The sequence below is a fragment of the Asparagus officinalis genome, chromosome 3 (assembly GCF_001876935.1).
Source record: "Asparagus officinalis chromosome 3, Aspof.V1, whole genome shotgun sequence".
NCBI lineage: Eukaryota > Viridiplantae > Streptophyta > Magnoliopsida > Asparagales > Asparagaceae > Asparagus > Asparagus officinalis.
Genome location: NC_033796.1, coordinates 94,700,539 through 94,715,660, shown reverse-complemented (window position 1 = coordinate 94,715,660; position 15,122 = coordinate 94,700,539).

Here is a 15,122-nt window from a genome sequence, read left to right as displayed (position 1 = left end):
AATTTTTTTTAATAATGATCACCTAGTGGCAACCTCTTTTTAAATAAGTCCCTAAATCTAAAATTGTTTTTAAATAAAACTGTCAAATTTATAAGTTTTCTTAAATATGCCTCTCCAAGTTGAAAATTATTAACTTAACTCAAAGATGTATTAATTTTGCTAGCTTTTTCCGGATGTTCCCTATATAGTTACACTTGATACCTAGCACATATCACAATAGTTAGTTCTCATTATAATCATTTAATAGGGTAAATTACATTAAACCCTTATGAACTTTCAGCAATAATGTTCTAAATTTTGCAGATAACCCCTATAAATTAGAACCAAAAAGTGCCATAAAAAGGCATTTTCAAAGTTTTTGGCGTTAGGTGAAATTTATCTAAAAGATATTGGTGACTTCCTACAAAAGTTATTAAGAGTTTAGTGTGATTTCGAAAGTTCATATGGTATATTTACTACAAAATGTTGAAAGTTCATGGCGGCTTACTATAATTTACCTTATTTAATATTATAATTCTTAGTTCAACATTAAACTATAAAATATTTATCTAATTTAATTTTTTTTAAGTACTATAAATATTTTATAAATTTTTATTATTCTATCATTAACAATTAATAGTAATATTATTAATATTAAATATTTTTTGTAAAAAGGTTAGTTTGCAATCATTACCAAGTATAGATTATTCAGTATTATATAATAATCTTTGAGAAAGTACTCTAAAATAATATTAAATTATTTATTTAATTTATTTAATAATATAATGCTTAATAAATAGTATAATTTGTAATTTTTGTTACATTATTAAAATAATTACACTATTTATGTGATTCAAAAGTTATTCTATTTATTTTATTGCTCAACGAATTATTGTATAATTCTTAATAGTATTTATTAATATATTATTCTATTTATACTATTATAATGTAGTTGAAAAAATAATTGATAACCTGTAAAACCCCAAAAATTTAAATATTTTATGATAAATAATGATAAATATATTATATGATGAAGAATAATATATTTTGATGTTTGAATATGATAAGAATTGATTTGAGATCAATTTAATATATATTTGTGAATATATATAAGTGCAAATATGCAAAACATGCACAAAGACCAAAAGAGAAATCTGAGAATAATGACCAGTTATGAGTTTCTATATTTTATGCACTGATACAGTTAGAATCTGAGAAAGTGTAAAAAACCAAAGTTGTAGGTCTCTTCAGCAGATTTCTAACAAATCTTTAATCACCTCATTCCGAGGTCGGATACAAAAGTTACAGCCAAAATATCGAAGAGTATGTTTCTTGTTAGATTGTGTTTTTCAGTTTCAGGTTTCGGGTTTTGGGCTGTAGTTCTTCGGGTTTGCTGTCATATATACACATGTTTATACACGAAAAACACCTCTTTTCTCTTGTGTTCCAAACCCTAGCAGCCCCTCTCATCCTCTCTCAAACCCTAGCCCTAAACTTTGTTGGATCCTAAGGGGGGAGGTGATTAGGGTCTAAAGGCAATAGTGCAATAAAAATTATGACAAGCAATACACCACAAAATGAAAAATAAGAATAAAAGAGATAAGGTTAAAAATCATTATCCAAGTGACGTGTGATGTGTTCACGAGGTTCGATCCGCTGACCTACGTCCCCGCTCCCCACTCTCGAGGAGAATCCACTACACAACCCGGTTTGGAAGCCAGAACTTCTTCTACACAACGATCTCCACGAGATCTCACAACCACACAATTGATCTCCACGAGATCACACTCATAACAGTATCAATCGTAGGAAAAAGTCTCTCTTTACAGTAGTCCTATGGAAAGAAGAGAGATTGCACTTGAAGCTTGGGATGTGAAAACGAAACAGTGAATGATAGGATGAAAGTTGAAGCTCTTTGAAAACAATAAACTTGAAAATAAGAGTTTTGCAATTAAGGCTTAAGTCTGAAGTAGTTGGGGTGTTGGGTATTTATGAGGAAAGAAAACAACAGCCAAAGCCCCAAATAATCAGACAAAATCCCCCCCAAAAAATAGGATTTCTGAAACTGTACAAAAATAGCCATTACAGTGTTATGAGTTGACTCATAAGTAGCCGTTACAGGCTAAAAATAAACTTATGGGTAGACTCATAAAATTCATGAGTCGACTCATCATGTATGAGTCGACTCATGAAGTCATGGGTCGACTCAGTAGAAACAAAACACATTTTCCAGCACAGTTTATGAGTCGACTTATGACATGCATGAGTCGACTCAACCTGATGGGTCAACTCATGATTTGTGAGTCGACTTATCAGAAACAATTGAAAACTATGCAGCAGTTTGTGAGTCGACTCAATACTGTTCATGAGTCGACTCATAAACATACACACAGAAAATATCAACTTTGAACCTTGTTAAAAATTATCAAATAAATTCAGAAAAATATAAAACTTTGAAAATATCAACTTTGAACCTTGTTAAAAATTATCAAATAAATTCAGAAAAATATAAAACTTTGAGAATAGTTTATAAACATTTTGACAATTCAGAAAAATATAAAACTTTGAGAATAGTTTATAAACATTTTGACAAACTTGTTTGAAAAGAAATTTTGCAAAAATGTCCTCGTATTTTTGAAAGACATCATTTTAACACAAGTACCAAAATATGAGTTTTGAAAATGTATAAGTGTGTGTGTGTGTGATATCCCAAATTGCTTCAAATGAAATCTACAATTACTTGCCTACATTTAAGTACTAGAGAGAAAATAAAATAGCAAATATCTCTCACATAAAAATACATTTCTTGAGTCTTGATATTGCTTTAGAGTTGATGAAGCTTCTCATTGCATTAAGTATTCTTGATAAACATTGCTTCATCACTTTGCCTCCACCTCCTTTAGATATTGACGTTGTAGCTCATATTCCATCCAATCCTCCATAAATGGTACTAATGAGCTTGATATTCATATTAACTATAATATCACTCAACAAGCAATTAGTACCGATAATGGTGGTTACAAATCATCATCAAAACATAAGGGCTAACAAACTTGTGTTCTCAGGGGAGTTTCATGAGGCGAAAAGCGAGGAGAAGACAGGATTTGCGGCATTTGGCATTGAGGGATCATTCTCACACGTTTTTAGGAGTTTATCAGTACCCCTCAGGCGAGTTTCATCTCGCCCAACTCTGCACCCACTTTTTAAATGATTTTATTTGAGTTTTTCATGGTTTATTTGAGCCTTAAATGCTATTTTATGTATAAAGTTGAATCTCTATAGTATATGATGTAAAGATCAAGTTTTGGTTTATAAAAATCCACCCACGAATTTTCTAAATGAAGATCTAGATCTAAAATTTATTCCTAATAAGAGTTTTAAATGTAAAAAAATCTTTGTTTTTATATGTCTCGACATGTTTACACGTATCCAAGAATGTTTTCGTTTTATCTATAGTGATTAGATTTTATTTCATATGCTTTAGAAATGTTAAATACTGAGGAATATTATCTACGTAGGATTTTTAGTGTTCAATATTTTCATATAAAAGTTTTTGAATCAAAACCCTCAGAGCAGAAAAACCTACAGAAGGTTTTCTGTACCTGCGCGGTCGACCGTGACAGTCGACCGCCAGGCGCATAACAAAAATAGGAAGTTTCTGTTTCCTGCGATCGACCGTCGAGCGTGCAGGTGGGCAGAAGTGTTCTGCTCTCTGCGCGATCGACCGTGGTGGGCGGCGGTCGACCACTGGGCACTTTTGTGCATGTGCATGTTGTTACATGTGTTTGTGTGGCTGGCGAGATACCTAGGTTGCATGGGAATGATATACACTGAGATTTGTGTACATGAGTTGACTACGGGCATGAGTCTTAGATTTATTCACAGGGATATTAGAGTGAACAGTAAATATGGTGGTTTTAACATAATTTACATGTTGCAGTACTCGTGTTAGACTATAAGCTACTGAAGTCCTCGTGTTGGACTATAATCTATTGAAGTCCTCGTGTTGGACTATAAGCTACTGAAGTCCTCGTATTGGACTATAAACTATTGAAGTCCTCGTGTTAGACTATAAGCTATTGAAGTCCTCATGTTGGACTATAATCTACTACAGTTCTCGTGTTGGACTTTAAGCTATTGCAGATTTACGTATTGACTTATGATAGGTCTTTGAAAGTATGGTTGGAGATGAAGTTATATTTCTACATTGTAGTTTAGATTTGGTATTTAGAGGAGCTGTCTTTCATTATTGCTCCACACTATAGCTTTTGGATTTGGTATTTAGGGATTTACAATTTTAGACATATGGTATATACATGAGGGTTTCCTTGTTTCTCTCACGTACCATGCTCGTGTTGTAAATTTCTAAATATCAAACCTCCTTTTATTTCAGAGTAGATGATTGTTTATCTATATATATTAGTAGCTATTTTCTTATCCTTCTAGCCATTCTCCCTGGGGTTTATTGAGATGTTAATCGCTATAGCGCTTTGACGCTCGTTGTTTCCCCCCTTTCAGGTAACGAGCAGGTACACGGAGAGCCGTAGGTTGATGGAGCTGCTCTAGTAGTTATTTATCTATATTATTTGTAGTTATGTCAAAACTCCACAGTGGATATGTTTATGAATATTTGAGTAATCATTTTAGTTTTATAAAGGCGATGTAACTTAATGTTATTTCATTTGAATTCCTATTGTTAGACAGTTGTATCAGTTCAGATGTTTTCTTCTCAGAGATTTATCCATTCATATCAGTGGTGATGATTTTTCTTTAGAATATCTATTGTTTAGTATTTCTTTTGTATATTCTCTCTTGCCTATTTTGTACCGACACCTATTGTTGATTCTACTAGATAGATAGTAATTGTGATGGTGAAACGTGTTAATGTACGATGTAGTGCATGATAGGTTTGACATTCTTAGTTTTACCTTGGACTGTAGCCTTGTTAAAACCAGGGGCGTCACAGTTGATATTAGAGCTCTAGTTCTAGTATCCTTAGAATCATCCTGAGTCGAGTCGTGGAGCTAGAATAGAGTTTCTTAGGATTCATGTATAGAGTCCGCTAAGAATTTCTAGAGTGAGTGAGGACGTTATATACGTATGTTTGAAAATTATAAAAAAAAAAATTATGACTACCTTACTTTGATTAAAAAGAAATTTCCTGAATACTTATTATGATACGTTATGTCATATATGCGTATATATTTGTGATCTCCTTTACTGTGTCATTTAAGCTCTCCTCTTGATATTACAAATATCGGGACGAGGATATAGTCGAGGTAAAACTTATACCTGGAGAGCTGGGTAAGCAGAGTCGAGCCGCAACAAGCTTCACAGTATTTGATCGACTTCATAATACTGTTTGCAGTAAGATTTTGGAACACTCGGGAAGCGAGAGACTATCCATTTCTACCACTAGTATCACTTTCTAGAGATCCACCACTCGTTGTACCAGTTGTGCCTATCGAAGAGGTAATACTAATGAGTACACCACTATCACAATCAGCTATTGATAGAGCCGTAGAGCAGGAGGCTTGGTTATGTAAGATAAGAAAGGAGTCAGACACGAAGAGTATTATAGTTTCAGGGCACACTAGATTCATGTGTAGTGTATAAATAAAAAGAATGTGTGAAGATTTCTTAACATCGATTCAGTACCAAACCAGAGGTTAAACGTTTTTATCATAGAGGACATCATCAGGGAATGACAACAAAGGATAGTAAAGACTTCATATTTTTGCAGGAGCAACGAATATCACTTATTTGGGAGAATTTTGTCTACTCCTTCAACAAGCAGTTAGAGCTAGTTCAATTGAAGCAGATGGATATGCCTGAAGTTAGTGAAGAAATCAAAACCAGTATGGTAACGATACCAAGGGCAAAGGGGCTATTGCAAGATCTAGAAGACCCCAGCAGCAATTACCACCAGCATAAGGACAGTATAAGAAGAGAGCACAAAATGATTCAAGAACGTTGTAGCAGCGTAGGAATTCGGATACATATAATGTTTATAACAAGATAGAGCATAGATCGGAGGATTGTCGCAATACACCGATAGAAGACCAGCATGACAGATGTTAGGGTCAACAGTCTCAGAGCTACTATTACAGCCAGCAACAGAGAATAGAAGTATTAGTTCTTATTCCAAGGATTGAGGGGCCGGTAGACCATATTTACATTATCCAAGATATTTCCTGAGGGACAGATGGTTCCATATATTTTTTCATCACCGGTAGAGTCTATATAGCTATACCACGTGATCATGGTGCGAGCAGAGCTTTCTTCGTGATTTTTTTTCAAACTCAGACCTTGTTTTACTCAGGAATTTTGTTTTCTTTTATCTTTCATGCCTTCGTGGATAGGCTTCAGCTTGTAGCACGTTCTTTAGGTGTTCTGTTATCAGTCTCTGCTCCTCTAGGAGAGGTATCCCTATAAGAGAAGTATCTGTAGGAGATGTGTCATCAGTCTAGATGAGTCCGAGTTTCTCATAGATCTGATCATGTTGCGGATGTCGGATTTCGACGTTGTTTTTGGTATAGATTGGCTATCATCATACCATGTTAATATCGACTGTTTTACTAAAATAGTCAGCTAGTAAGCATTTGTTGGGTTTGTATAGATAGTAGCAACCTCATAGGGTAATCAGAATTTGGAGTCATTTCTGGCATATGTCGAGGAAGTGATGCTGAGGGATCGGAGTGCTTATTTGTATGAGACTAGAGTTATCTTAGTTTATCAGGATGTCTTTCAGGACATACCTAGGTTACCTCAGGTGAGAGAGGTTGAGTCCTGCATCGAGTTGCAGCAGAGCACAGTACCGATATCCCGAGCATCCTATCGTACGGCACCTATTGAGATGAGGGAGCTACAGATTTAGAAAAATGAGTTATTATTTTAGAGTTTTATTTGCCGGAGCCTTTCTTCGTGGGGAGCACCGATCCTTTTCGTAAAGAAGGACGATATCTTATGATTTTGTAAAGATTTTCATGAGTTGAATAAGTTTATTATCCATATTAGATAGGATTTATGACTTGTTCAATCAGCTACGGGGAGCGCAGTATTTCTCAAAGATTTATCTTCATTTTGGTTGTTTTATGATTTTGGGAGATGGATATTCCTAAAACCATATTTCCGACTCGATATAGGTCTTTCGAGTTTCTGGTTATGTTATTTGGGCTGACTAATGCGCCGCGGTATTCATGGATTTGATGAACCCTGCTATTTTTCATCCATACTTGGACTAATTCATGATTGTGTTTATTGATGATATTCTTATCTATTCGAGATCGGAGGAGAGCACGAGCAGCATCTACGTTTAACCTAGTAGGCCTTGCGAGAGCATCAGTTATATGCTAAGTTCAGCAAATATGAATTTTAGATTTCTGAGGTCAGATTCCTTGGCCATATCATTAGTTGAGAGTGCATGAGTAGCACTACCCCACACATGATTTAGAGTTAGCAGCGGTGATATTCACGCTAAAGGCGTGGATACACTACTCGTATGGAGTATAGTTTAAGTTATTCACAGACCACCAGAGTCTGAAGTACCTTTTCTCTCAGAAGGAACTCAGCCTGAGACAGCGACGATGGATTGAGTTTATCAAGGATCATGAGTTCGCAATTCAGTACCATCCAAGAAGGACGAACGTCTCGTAGCGGATGTTTCGAGCAGGAAGCGTCGATACTGGAGTGCGACTTTGAGGTGCCTGTTTTGTCAAGATCTTCATACTCTTAACCAGTTTGAATTTAGGCCAAAGATTGGCGACTTTGAGGTGCCTGTTTTGTCAAGATCTTCATACTCTTAACCAGTTTGAATTTAGGCCAAAGATTGGCGGGACAAGCACATTTTTTTTGGGAGTTATGCCATTGTAGTCGTCTTAGAGTAATAGAGTGGCTAGAGCTCAGTCGGAGGAAACTTGAATTCAATCTCGGAAGGAATAGATTTCTGAAGAACCCAAGGCCGATTTGGACCGTTAGGGCCGATGTGGGACTTCAGGTGATAGTCTAATTTTTTTTAGGCCCATTGCACCAGATATACAATGCATCCAAACACAAAAAAATGTACAAGGACTTGAAGGGACATTTTTGGTAGAACATGCTTAGGGAAATTACATAGTATGTAACTAAGAACTCGACCTGCTAGCAAGTGAAGACAAAACATTAGAGGAGAACATGGACCCTACTACATTTACCTATTCCGGAGTAGAAGTGGGCAGTTATTTCTATGAACTTCATTAAAGGATTGCCAAGATAGAAGAAGAGGAAACGATTCAGTTTTGGTGATAGTTGATCAGTTGACGAAGTCAGCACATTTTATAGTAGTGGGGATGACTTACATAGAGGAGACTTATGCGAAAATATTCATTCCAAGAGACTGTAAGATTGTGAGGAGTTCCAGAAACGATTGTATCAGATCGAGACTCGGTTTTTACTTCACATCTCTAGAGGAGTTTCCAAAATTTCTTTCGGTAGCAAATTATCTTATAGCAGTGTATTTCACTCGCAGGCAGATGGGCAGGCAGAGAGAGTAAACCAAATGTTGAAGGACATGTTGCGGGCATGTGTTATAGATTTACATGTTAGGGAATTCAACGATTTAGTAGAGGGGAAAACTTACCCTGAGATATGTTGGACAATTCAGGATTTTCCAGCGTGTTAGAGCAGTTTCATATAGAATAGATCTTCCTACATTATTGTCGAGTATACACTATATTTTTCATGTTTCGATGCTTAAGAAGTATTTACTTGTTGAGGAACAATAACGAGTATTAGACGCGTCGGAGATTTAGCTCCATGATGATTTGACTACGATTGAGATTCATGTTCGTATTCTTGTTATGAGAAAATGAGAGACTTAGAAATAATGTGATTTCATTAGTCAAAGTTTAAGTGTTTCGGAAAAGAGCTAAGGAGGCTTCTTGGGAGTACGAAGAGGATATGCAACTACCCACACCTTTTTGAACATGTAAATTGATTTGATTATAATTTTCTCATGGTTTATAACGATTTGGATAGTCATATTTATATTTAACACTAGAATGGAGGTATTATCACTTAACTCATAATCATTTAGAACACATGGTATATACATGGGGGTTCCTTGTTTGGATTTTTCGCCCGACGTACTAGTTCCGTTTAGTTAGGGGTTAAGTGGCAGTATCCACATTTTAGATTATTTAGCATAGATATTGCTAATGATTCATATCTAGGGATTAATAGTATGAGATATGTACAAGAGGGTTTCCTTGTCTTGATTATCCCCTCTTAGTACTTTTCTCATATTAATAACTCTTAAGATACGTTATGGAATTTTGAGGATAAAATTCTTTTAAGGGGGGAAGAATGTAAAACCCCAAAAATTTAAATATTTTATGATAAATAATGATAAATTATAAGTGCAAATGTGCAAAACATGCACAAAGACCAAAAGAGAAATCTGAGAATAATGACCAGTTATGAATTTCTATATTTTACGCACCGATACAGTTAGAATCTGAGAAAGTGTAAAATACCAAAGTTGTATTTATCTTTAGCAGATTTCTAACAAATCTTTAATCACCTTATTCCGAGATCGGATGCAAATGTTACAGTCAAAATACCGAAGAGTATGTTTCTAGTCAGACTGGGTTTTTCAGTTTCGGGTTTCGGGTTTTGGGCTATAGTTTTTCGTGTTTTTTGTCATATATACACATGTTTATACATGAAAAACACATTTTTTCTCCTGTGTTCCAAACCCTAGCAGCCCCTCTCCTCCTCTCTCAAACCCTAGCCCTAAACTTGTGTTATCGGGGGAGTTTCATGAGGCGAAAAGCAAGGAGAAGGCAGGATTTGCGACGTTTGGCATCGAGTGATCATTCTCACACATTTTTGGGAGTTCATCAATACCCCTCAAGTGAATTTTATCTCGCCCAACTCTACACCCACTTTTTAAATGATTTTATTTGAGTTTTTACATGGTTTATTTGAGCCTTAAATGCTATTTTGTGTATAAAGTTGAATCTCTATAGTATATGATGTAAAGATCAAGTTTTTGTTTATAAAAATCCACCCACGAATTTTCTAAATGAAGATCTAGATCTAAAATTTATTCCTAACAAGAGTTTTAAATGAAAATTCTTGGTTTTTATATGTTTCGACATGTTTACACGTATCCAAGAATGTTTTCGTTTTATCTATAGTGATTAGATTTTATTTCATATGCTTTAGAAATATTAAATGCTGAACAATATTATCTATGTAGGATTTTTAGTGTTTAATATTTTCATATAAAAGTTTTTGAATCAAAACCCTCAGAGCAGAAAAACCTGCAGAAGGTTTTCTGTACCTGCGCGGTCGACCGTGGCGGTCGACCGCCGGGCACGTAACAGAAACAAGAAGTTTTTGTTTTCTGTGATCGACCATCGAGCGTGCAGGGGATCAGAAGTGTTCTGCTCTCTGCGCGGTCGATTGTGGTGGGCGGCAGTCGATCGCTGGGCACTTTTGTGCATGTGCATGTTGTTACATGTGTTTGTGTGGCTGGCGAGATACCTAGGTTGTATGGGATTGATATACACTGAGATTTGTGTACATGAGTTGACTACAGGCATGAGTCTTAGATTTATTCACAGGGATATTAGAGTGAATAGTAAATATGGTGGTTTTAATATTATTTACATGTTGCAGTCCTCGTGTTGGACTATAAGCTACTGAAGTCCTCGTGTTGGACTATAATCTATTAAAGTTCTCGTGTTGGACTATAAGCTACTGAAGTTCTCGTGTTGGACTATAAATTATTGAAGTCCTTGTGTTTGACTATAAGCTATTGAAGTCCTTGTGTTGGACTATAATCTACTACAGTCCTCGTGTTGGACTTTAAGCTATTGCAGATTTACGTATTGATATATGACAGGTCTTTGAAAGTATGGTTGGAGATGAAGTTATATTTCCACATTGTAGTTTATATTTGGTATTTAGAGGAGCTGTCTTTCATTATTGCTCCACATTGTAGCTTTTGGATTTGGTATTTAGGGATTTATAATTTGAGACATATGGTATATACATGAGGGTTTCCTTATTTGGATTATTTCGCTCGACGTACCATGCTCGTGTTGTAAATTTCTAAATATCAAACCTCCTTTTATTTCAGAGTAGATGATTGTTTATTTATATATATTAGTAGCTATTTTCTTGTCCTTCTAGCCCTTCTCCCTATGGTTGGTTGAGATGTTACTCGCTATAGCGATTTGACGCGCTATAGCGATTTGACGCTCGTTGTTTCCCCCCTTTCAGATAACGAGCTAGGTGCACGAAGAGCCGTAGGTTGATAGAGCTGCTCTAGTAGTTATTTATCTATATTATTAGTAGTTATGTTATAACTCCACAGTGGATGTCTTTATGAACATTTGAGTAATCATTTTAGTTTTGTAAATGCGATGTGCCTTAATGTCATTTCATTTGAATTCCTATTGTGAGACAGTTGTATCAGTTCATATATTTTTTTCTCAGAGATTTATCCATTCATATCAGTGGTGATGATTTTTCTTTAGAATATCTGTTGTTTAGTATTTCTTTTGTATATTCTCTCTTTCCTGTTTTGTACCTACATCTGTTGTTGATTCCACTAGATAGATAGTAATTATGATGATGAAACATATTAATATACGGTATAGTGCATGACAAGTTTGACATTCTTGGTTTCATCTTGGACTGCAGCCTTGTTGAAACCAGGGGCGTCACATAACCATATTCAGGTTTGTGCATCAATATTTCCTTTTAGTTGAAAAAATAATGGATACTTATACACTAGTAGAAAACTACGTATTCTAGATGGATTATCCTAGACAGAATTTTTTTCGTCTAGAACGCAAGCATTCTAGGCGAAATGTATCAGTCTAGGATGTTCCGTCTAGAATATGTTTATCCTAAATAGAATTTTCGTCTAGAATATTATTCTAGACGGATTATTATAATTAATTTTTAAATTATTTATAGGCACTACTATTCTAGACGGAATTCCGTCTAGAATTGTATCCCAGACGGAAGTCTGTTAAGGATAATTTTGAAAACACAACCCTAGTTTTCTCGTGGGTGGGCTCCCAAATTTTCCCAACCCTGACACATTCCAAATAAATCATGTCCACACATTGTCCGCCTCCAAATAAATCTCAAAATTTCGTCGACCTTCACCACACGGCGTCGACCTCCGCCTCCATGCCTCTCGCTCGCGCTCAACCCACCCACTATGACATCCGTTCCGTCATGTCGCCGCGCTACCTAAGGCCTCCGAGAGCGGTGGCGGCGGTGGGGCTAGGATGGGGCCGATGGTCTAGCTGTCCCGCTGCGGCCATGGTGAGCCCTCCCTCTCCTACCATCACGACTGGAAGTGCATCTCCGTCGCCTCGCATAACCCGCCCACCTACCCCCTGCTTCGATGTCTGCCACGCGGAACTCGCCTCCGCTCCCCCGACGCCCGACCAACCTCCCCTGCGCCATGCGGCCTCCTCCTGCAGAGATTCACTCTCCCCTCCCTCCTGCCTCCTCGATGACCGTCAACCGTACATCCGCCCTCCACTGCCCTCGCTCCGAGGGAACCTTGTCCTCTCTACCAACCTGATCCACCTCTCCCTCTCCCTCTGCGACTACTCCGGGGTGCTCCTCCTCTTCTCCGGCCTACGGCCGAGGGGCCTCACGCCTGACCTCATCGGGGATTTGGAGCAGAGGGCATTGATGGGTTCTAAAGAGATAAAGCAATCACTCTTTAGGAATGCAGGCTATTGGGGGGAGATGCTTGTGAAGAGAATCTCTGAATTGGGAGTGGATTAGTTGTACTGTTAAGAGGGAAAAATATTTTTAGAGTGAATAATTACTTCAATGTTGTAATTGTTTATTTTAATAATATTTTTTCTATTTTTTATGCAATTATTCTTATCTTTGAATGAATATTTTTGTGTTCATGTTATGTTTTCTTAAATAATTTATGTGATACATATGAATGTGATTGAATTTGAAAGCAAAAACCTAATTGGTATATGGAATAGATTTTAATATATTTTAAAAAATTAAAATAAAAAAATCCTAGACGGAAATTTTATCTAGGATGCGTATCCTAGACGGAATTTCCATCTAGGATGCCAAAACATCTTAGACGAAAATTTCGTCTAGGATACTCATTCTAGATGGAATTTTCGTCTAGGATGCCAAAATAACTTAGACGGCAATTCCGTCTAGTAAGTATCCTAGATGGAATTTCTGTCTAGGATGCCCGAAACATCCTGGACGGTTATTTTATCCGTATGGATTGTATTTCCATCTAGGATGACTATTCTAGACGGAATTCCATCTAGGATGATTCATCCTAGACGGAAACTGACTAGACCACTATCCTAGACGGAATTCCATCTGGGTTGATCATTTTAGATGAAAATTAGTCTATTCTAGACGGAAATTTCTATCTCGAATACTTCAATTTTTACCAGTGATATTCAGATTTGGTCATCAATATCACCTCCTTTGTTAACGGAAAGAATACGTGTATATACTCTTATAACGTTGCAAGCATCAATTTTGATGGATGTTTATACATAACTGCATTCTTTTTGTATTATTTGGGTAAACTAGTAAATTAAGATATTATTCATCATGGTTACGCAACAAACGCTAAAATAGTAAACTAAAAGGTGCCGTTTGGTAACGTCTTGAGTGAGAATAAAGAGATTTAACCTTTTCTTAACCTGTCAAAAACAAATACAAAAACTCCATGCAAAATTTAAAATGAATTAATTCTCCATAATTTGCCAAACATAACAAATGTAGAATGGTTAAGCTAACTTCTCTAGAAAGATTAAAATGAATAAGGCTAAAAGAAAACTTATTAAATGGATTAATAATTTAAACCTTCGAGTTATCAAATGGACTAAAAACGTTAATCATTCTCGTTCATCCTCCTTCCTTAACCCTTTTGGCCGCCTTCCTTAACGCTTTACCAAAATGTTGAGCAGTAGGCTATCAATTCCATTAAGGGGCTGTTTGGTTACTTTCCTTCACTTTTCAAAACCCCATTTCCTTCACTTTTTGATGCTTTCCTCACTTTCTTGGAAAATTATTTCTTGTGTTTGTTTTGTAAAGAAACATGGAGAATAATTTCTTTCCATCACTTTTTTAGTTTGGTTCAAATTAAAAAAAATAAGATAGTTGATGTGTGACTTAATTTCCTCATTTTATAGTGTTTGGTTCAAACTAAAAAATAGAAGAAATCATGGTTGTGGTCACAGTATGCTTACCGCTCAAATAGGACAAAATCTTTGTCAAACATAAGTGGGGTGAGAATATCCACCATTTGAGGGTCAAAAATTCTGAAATGTGACCACTTTTAAATATAAGGGAGTAATTATGAACGATTTAAGGGAGTAAGTCCAAATCTTTAATTATTCGAGAGACCAATTTAAGTTTTTATAAACCCATTTGAGAGACTAAATTCAAAATATGAATATTTAAGAGAGGAAGTTGAAATTGTTTAAAGATTTGGGGGTCTACTTTTAAATTTAAGAGGTAAATTGTGATATATTTAGAGATTTTAGTGACTACTTTCAACTAATTATGGACATTTAGGAGGGTAAATCAAAATCTCTAAAGATTTGATAGACTAATATTAAGTTTGATGTAGTAATTTTTTAAATTTTTTTGAAAGGATTTGAAGAAATAAGTGCAAATAATTTGATAATGACCGACTAATATCAATATTTGTGAAGTTGAGGGGTTTTTATGAAGATTATTTTAAAAATTGAGAGTTCACGAGACTGCAAGTCCAATAGATTTTACAGAAAACGAAATCCACAGGACTAGTAGCCTGTTGACTTTCTAGGTGTGCACAAAAATGAGCACACACAGTAAACGGGACCACTAGTCCCGTGAAAAATGCAGAAATATAATCCATAGGAGTAGTAGTCGCATGGATTTCCTGGAAACTCAACGCAACAATATCATCATCTAATAACCAGCAATATTTGCTGTATAAAATCTAAGAGCTCAATTATCAAAGTCCAAATATCATAACAATGCTTACAAATTTATAACACCGAACAACTGCAATGTTAGTGCCTTTCTCTACAGTGCAACTAAAGTTTGACGCCTTTTCCCCCAAAATTGCTCCTCATAAATCCAAGCAT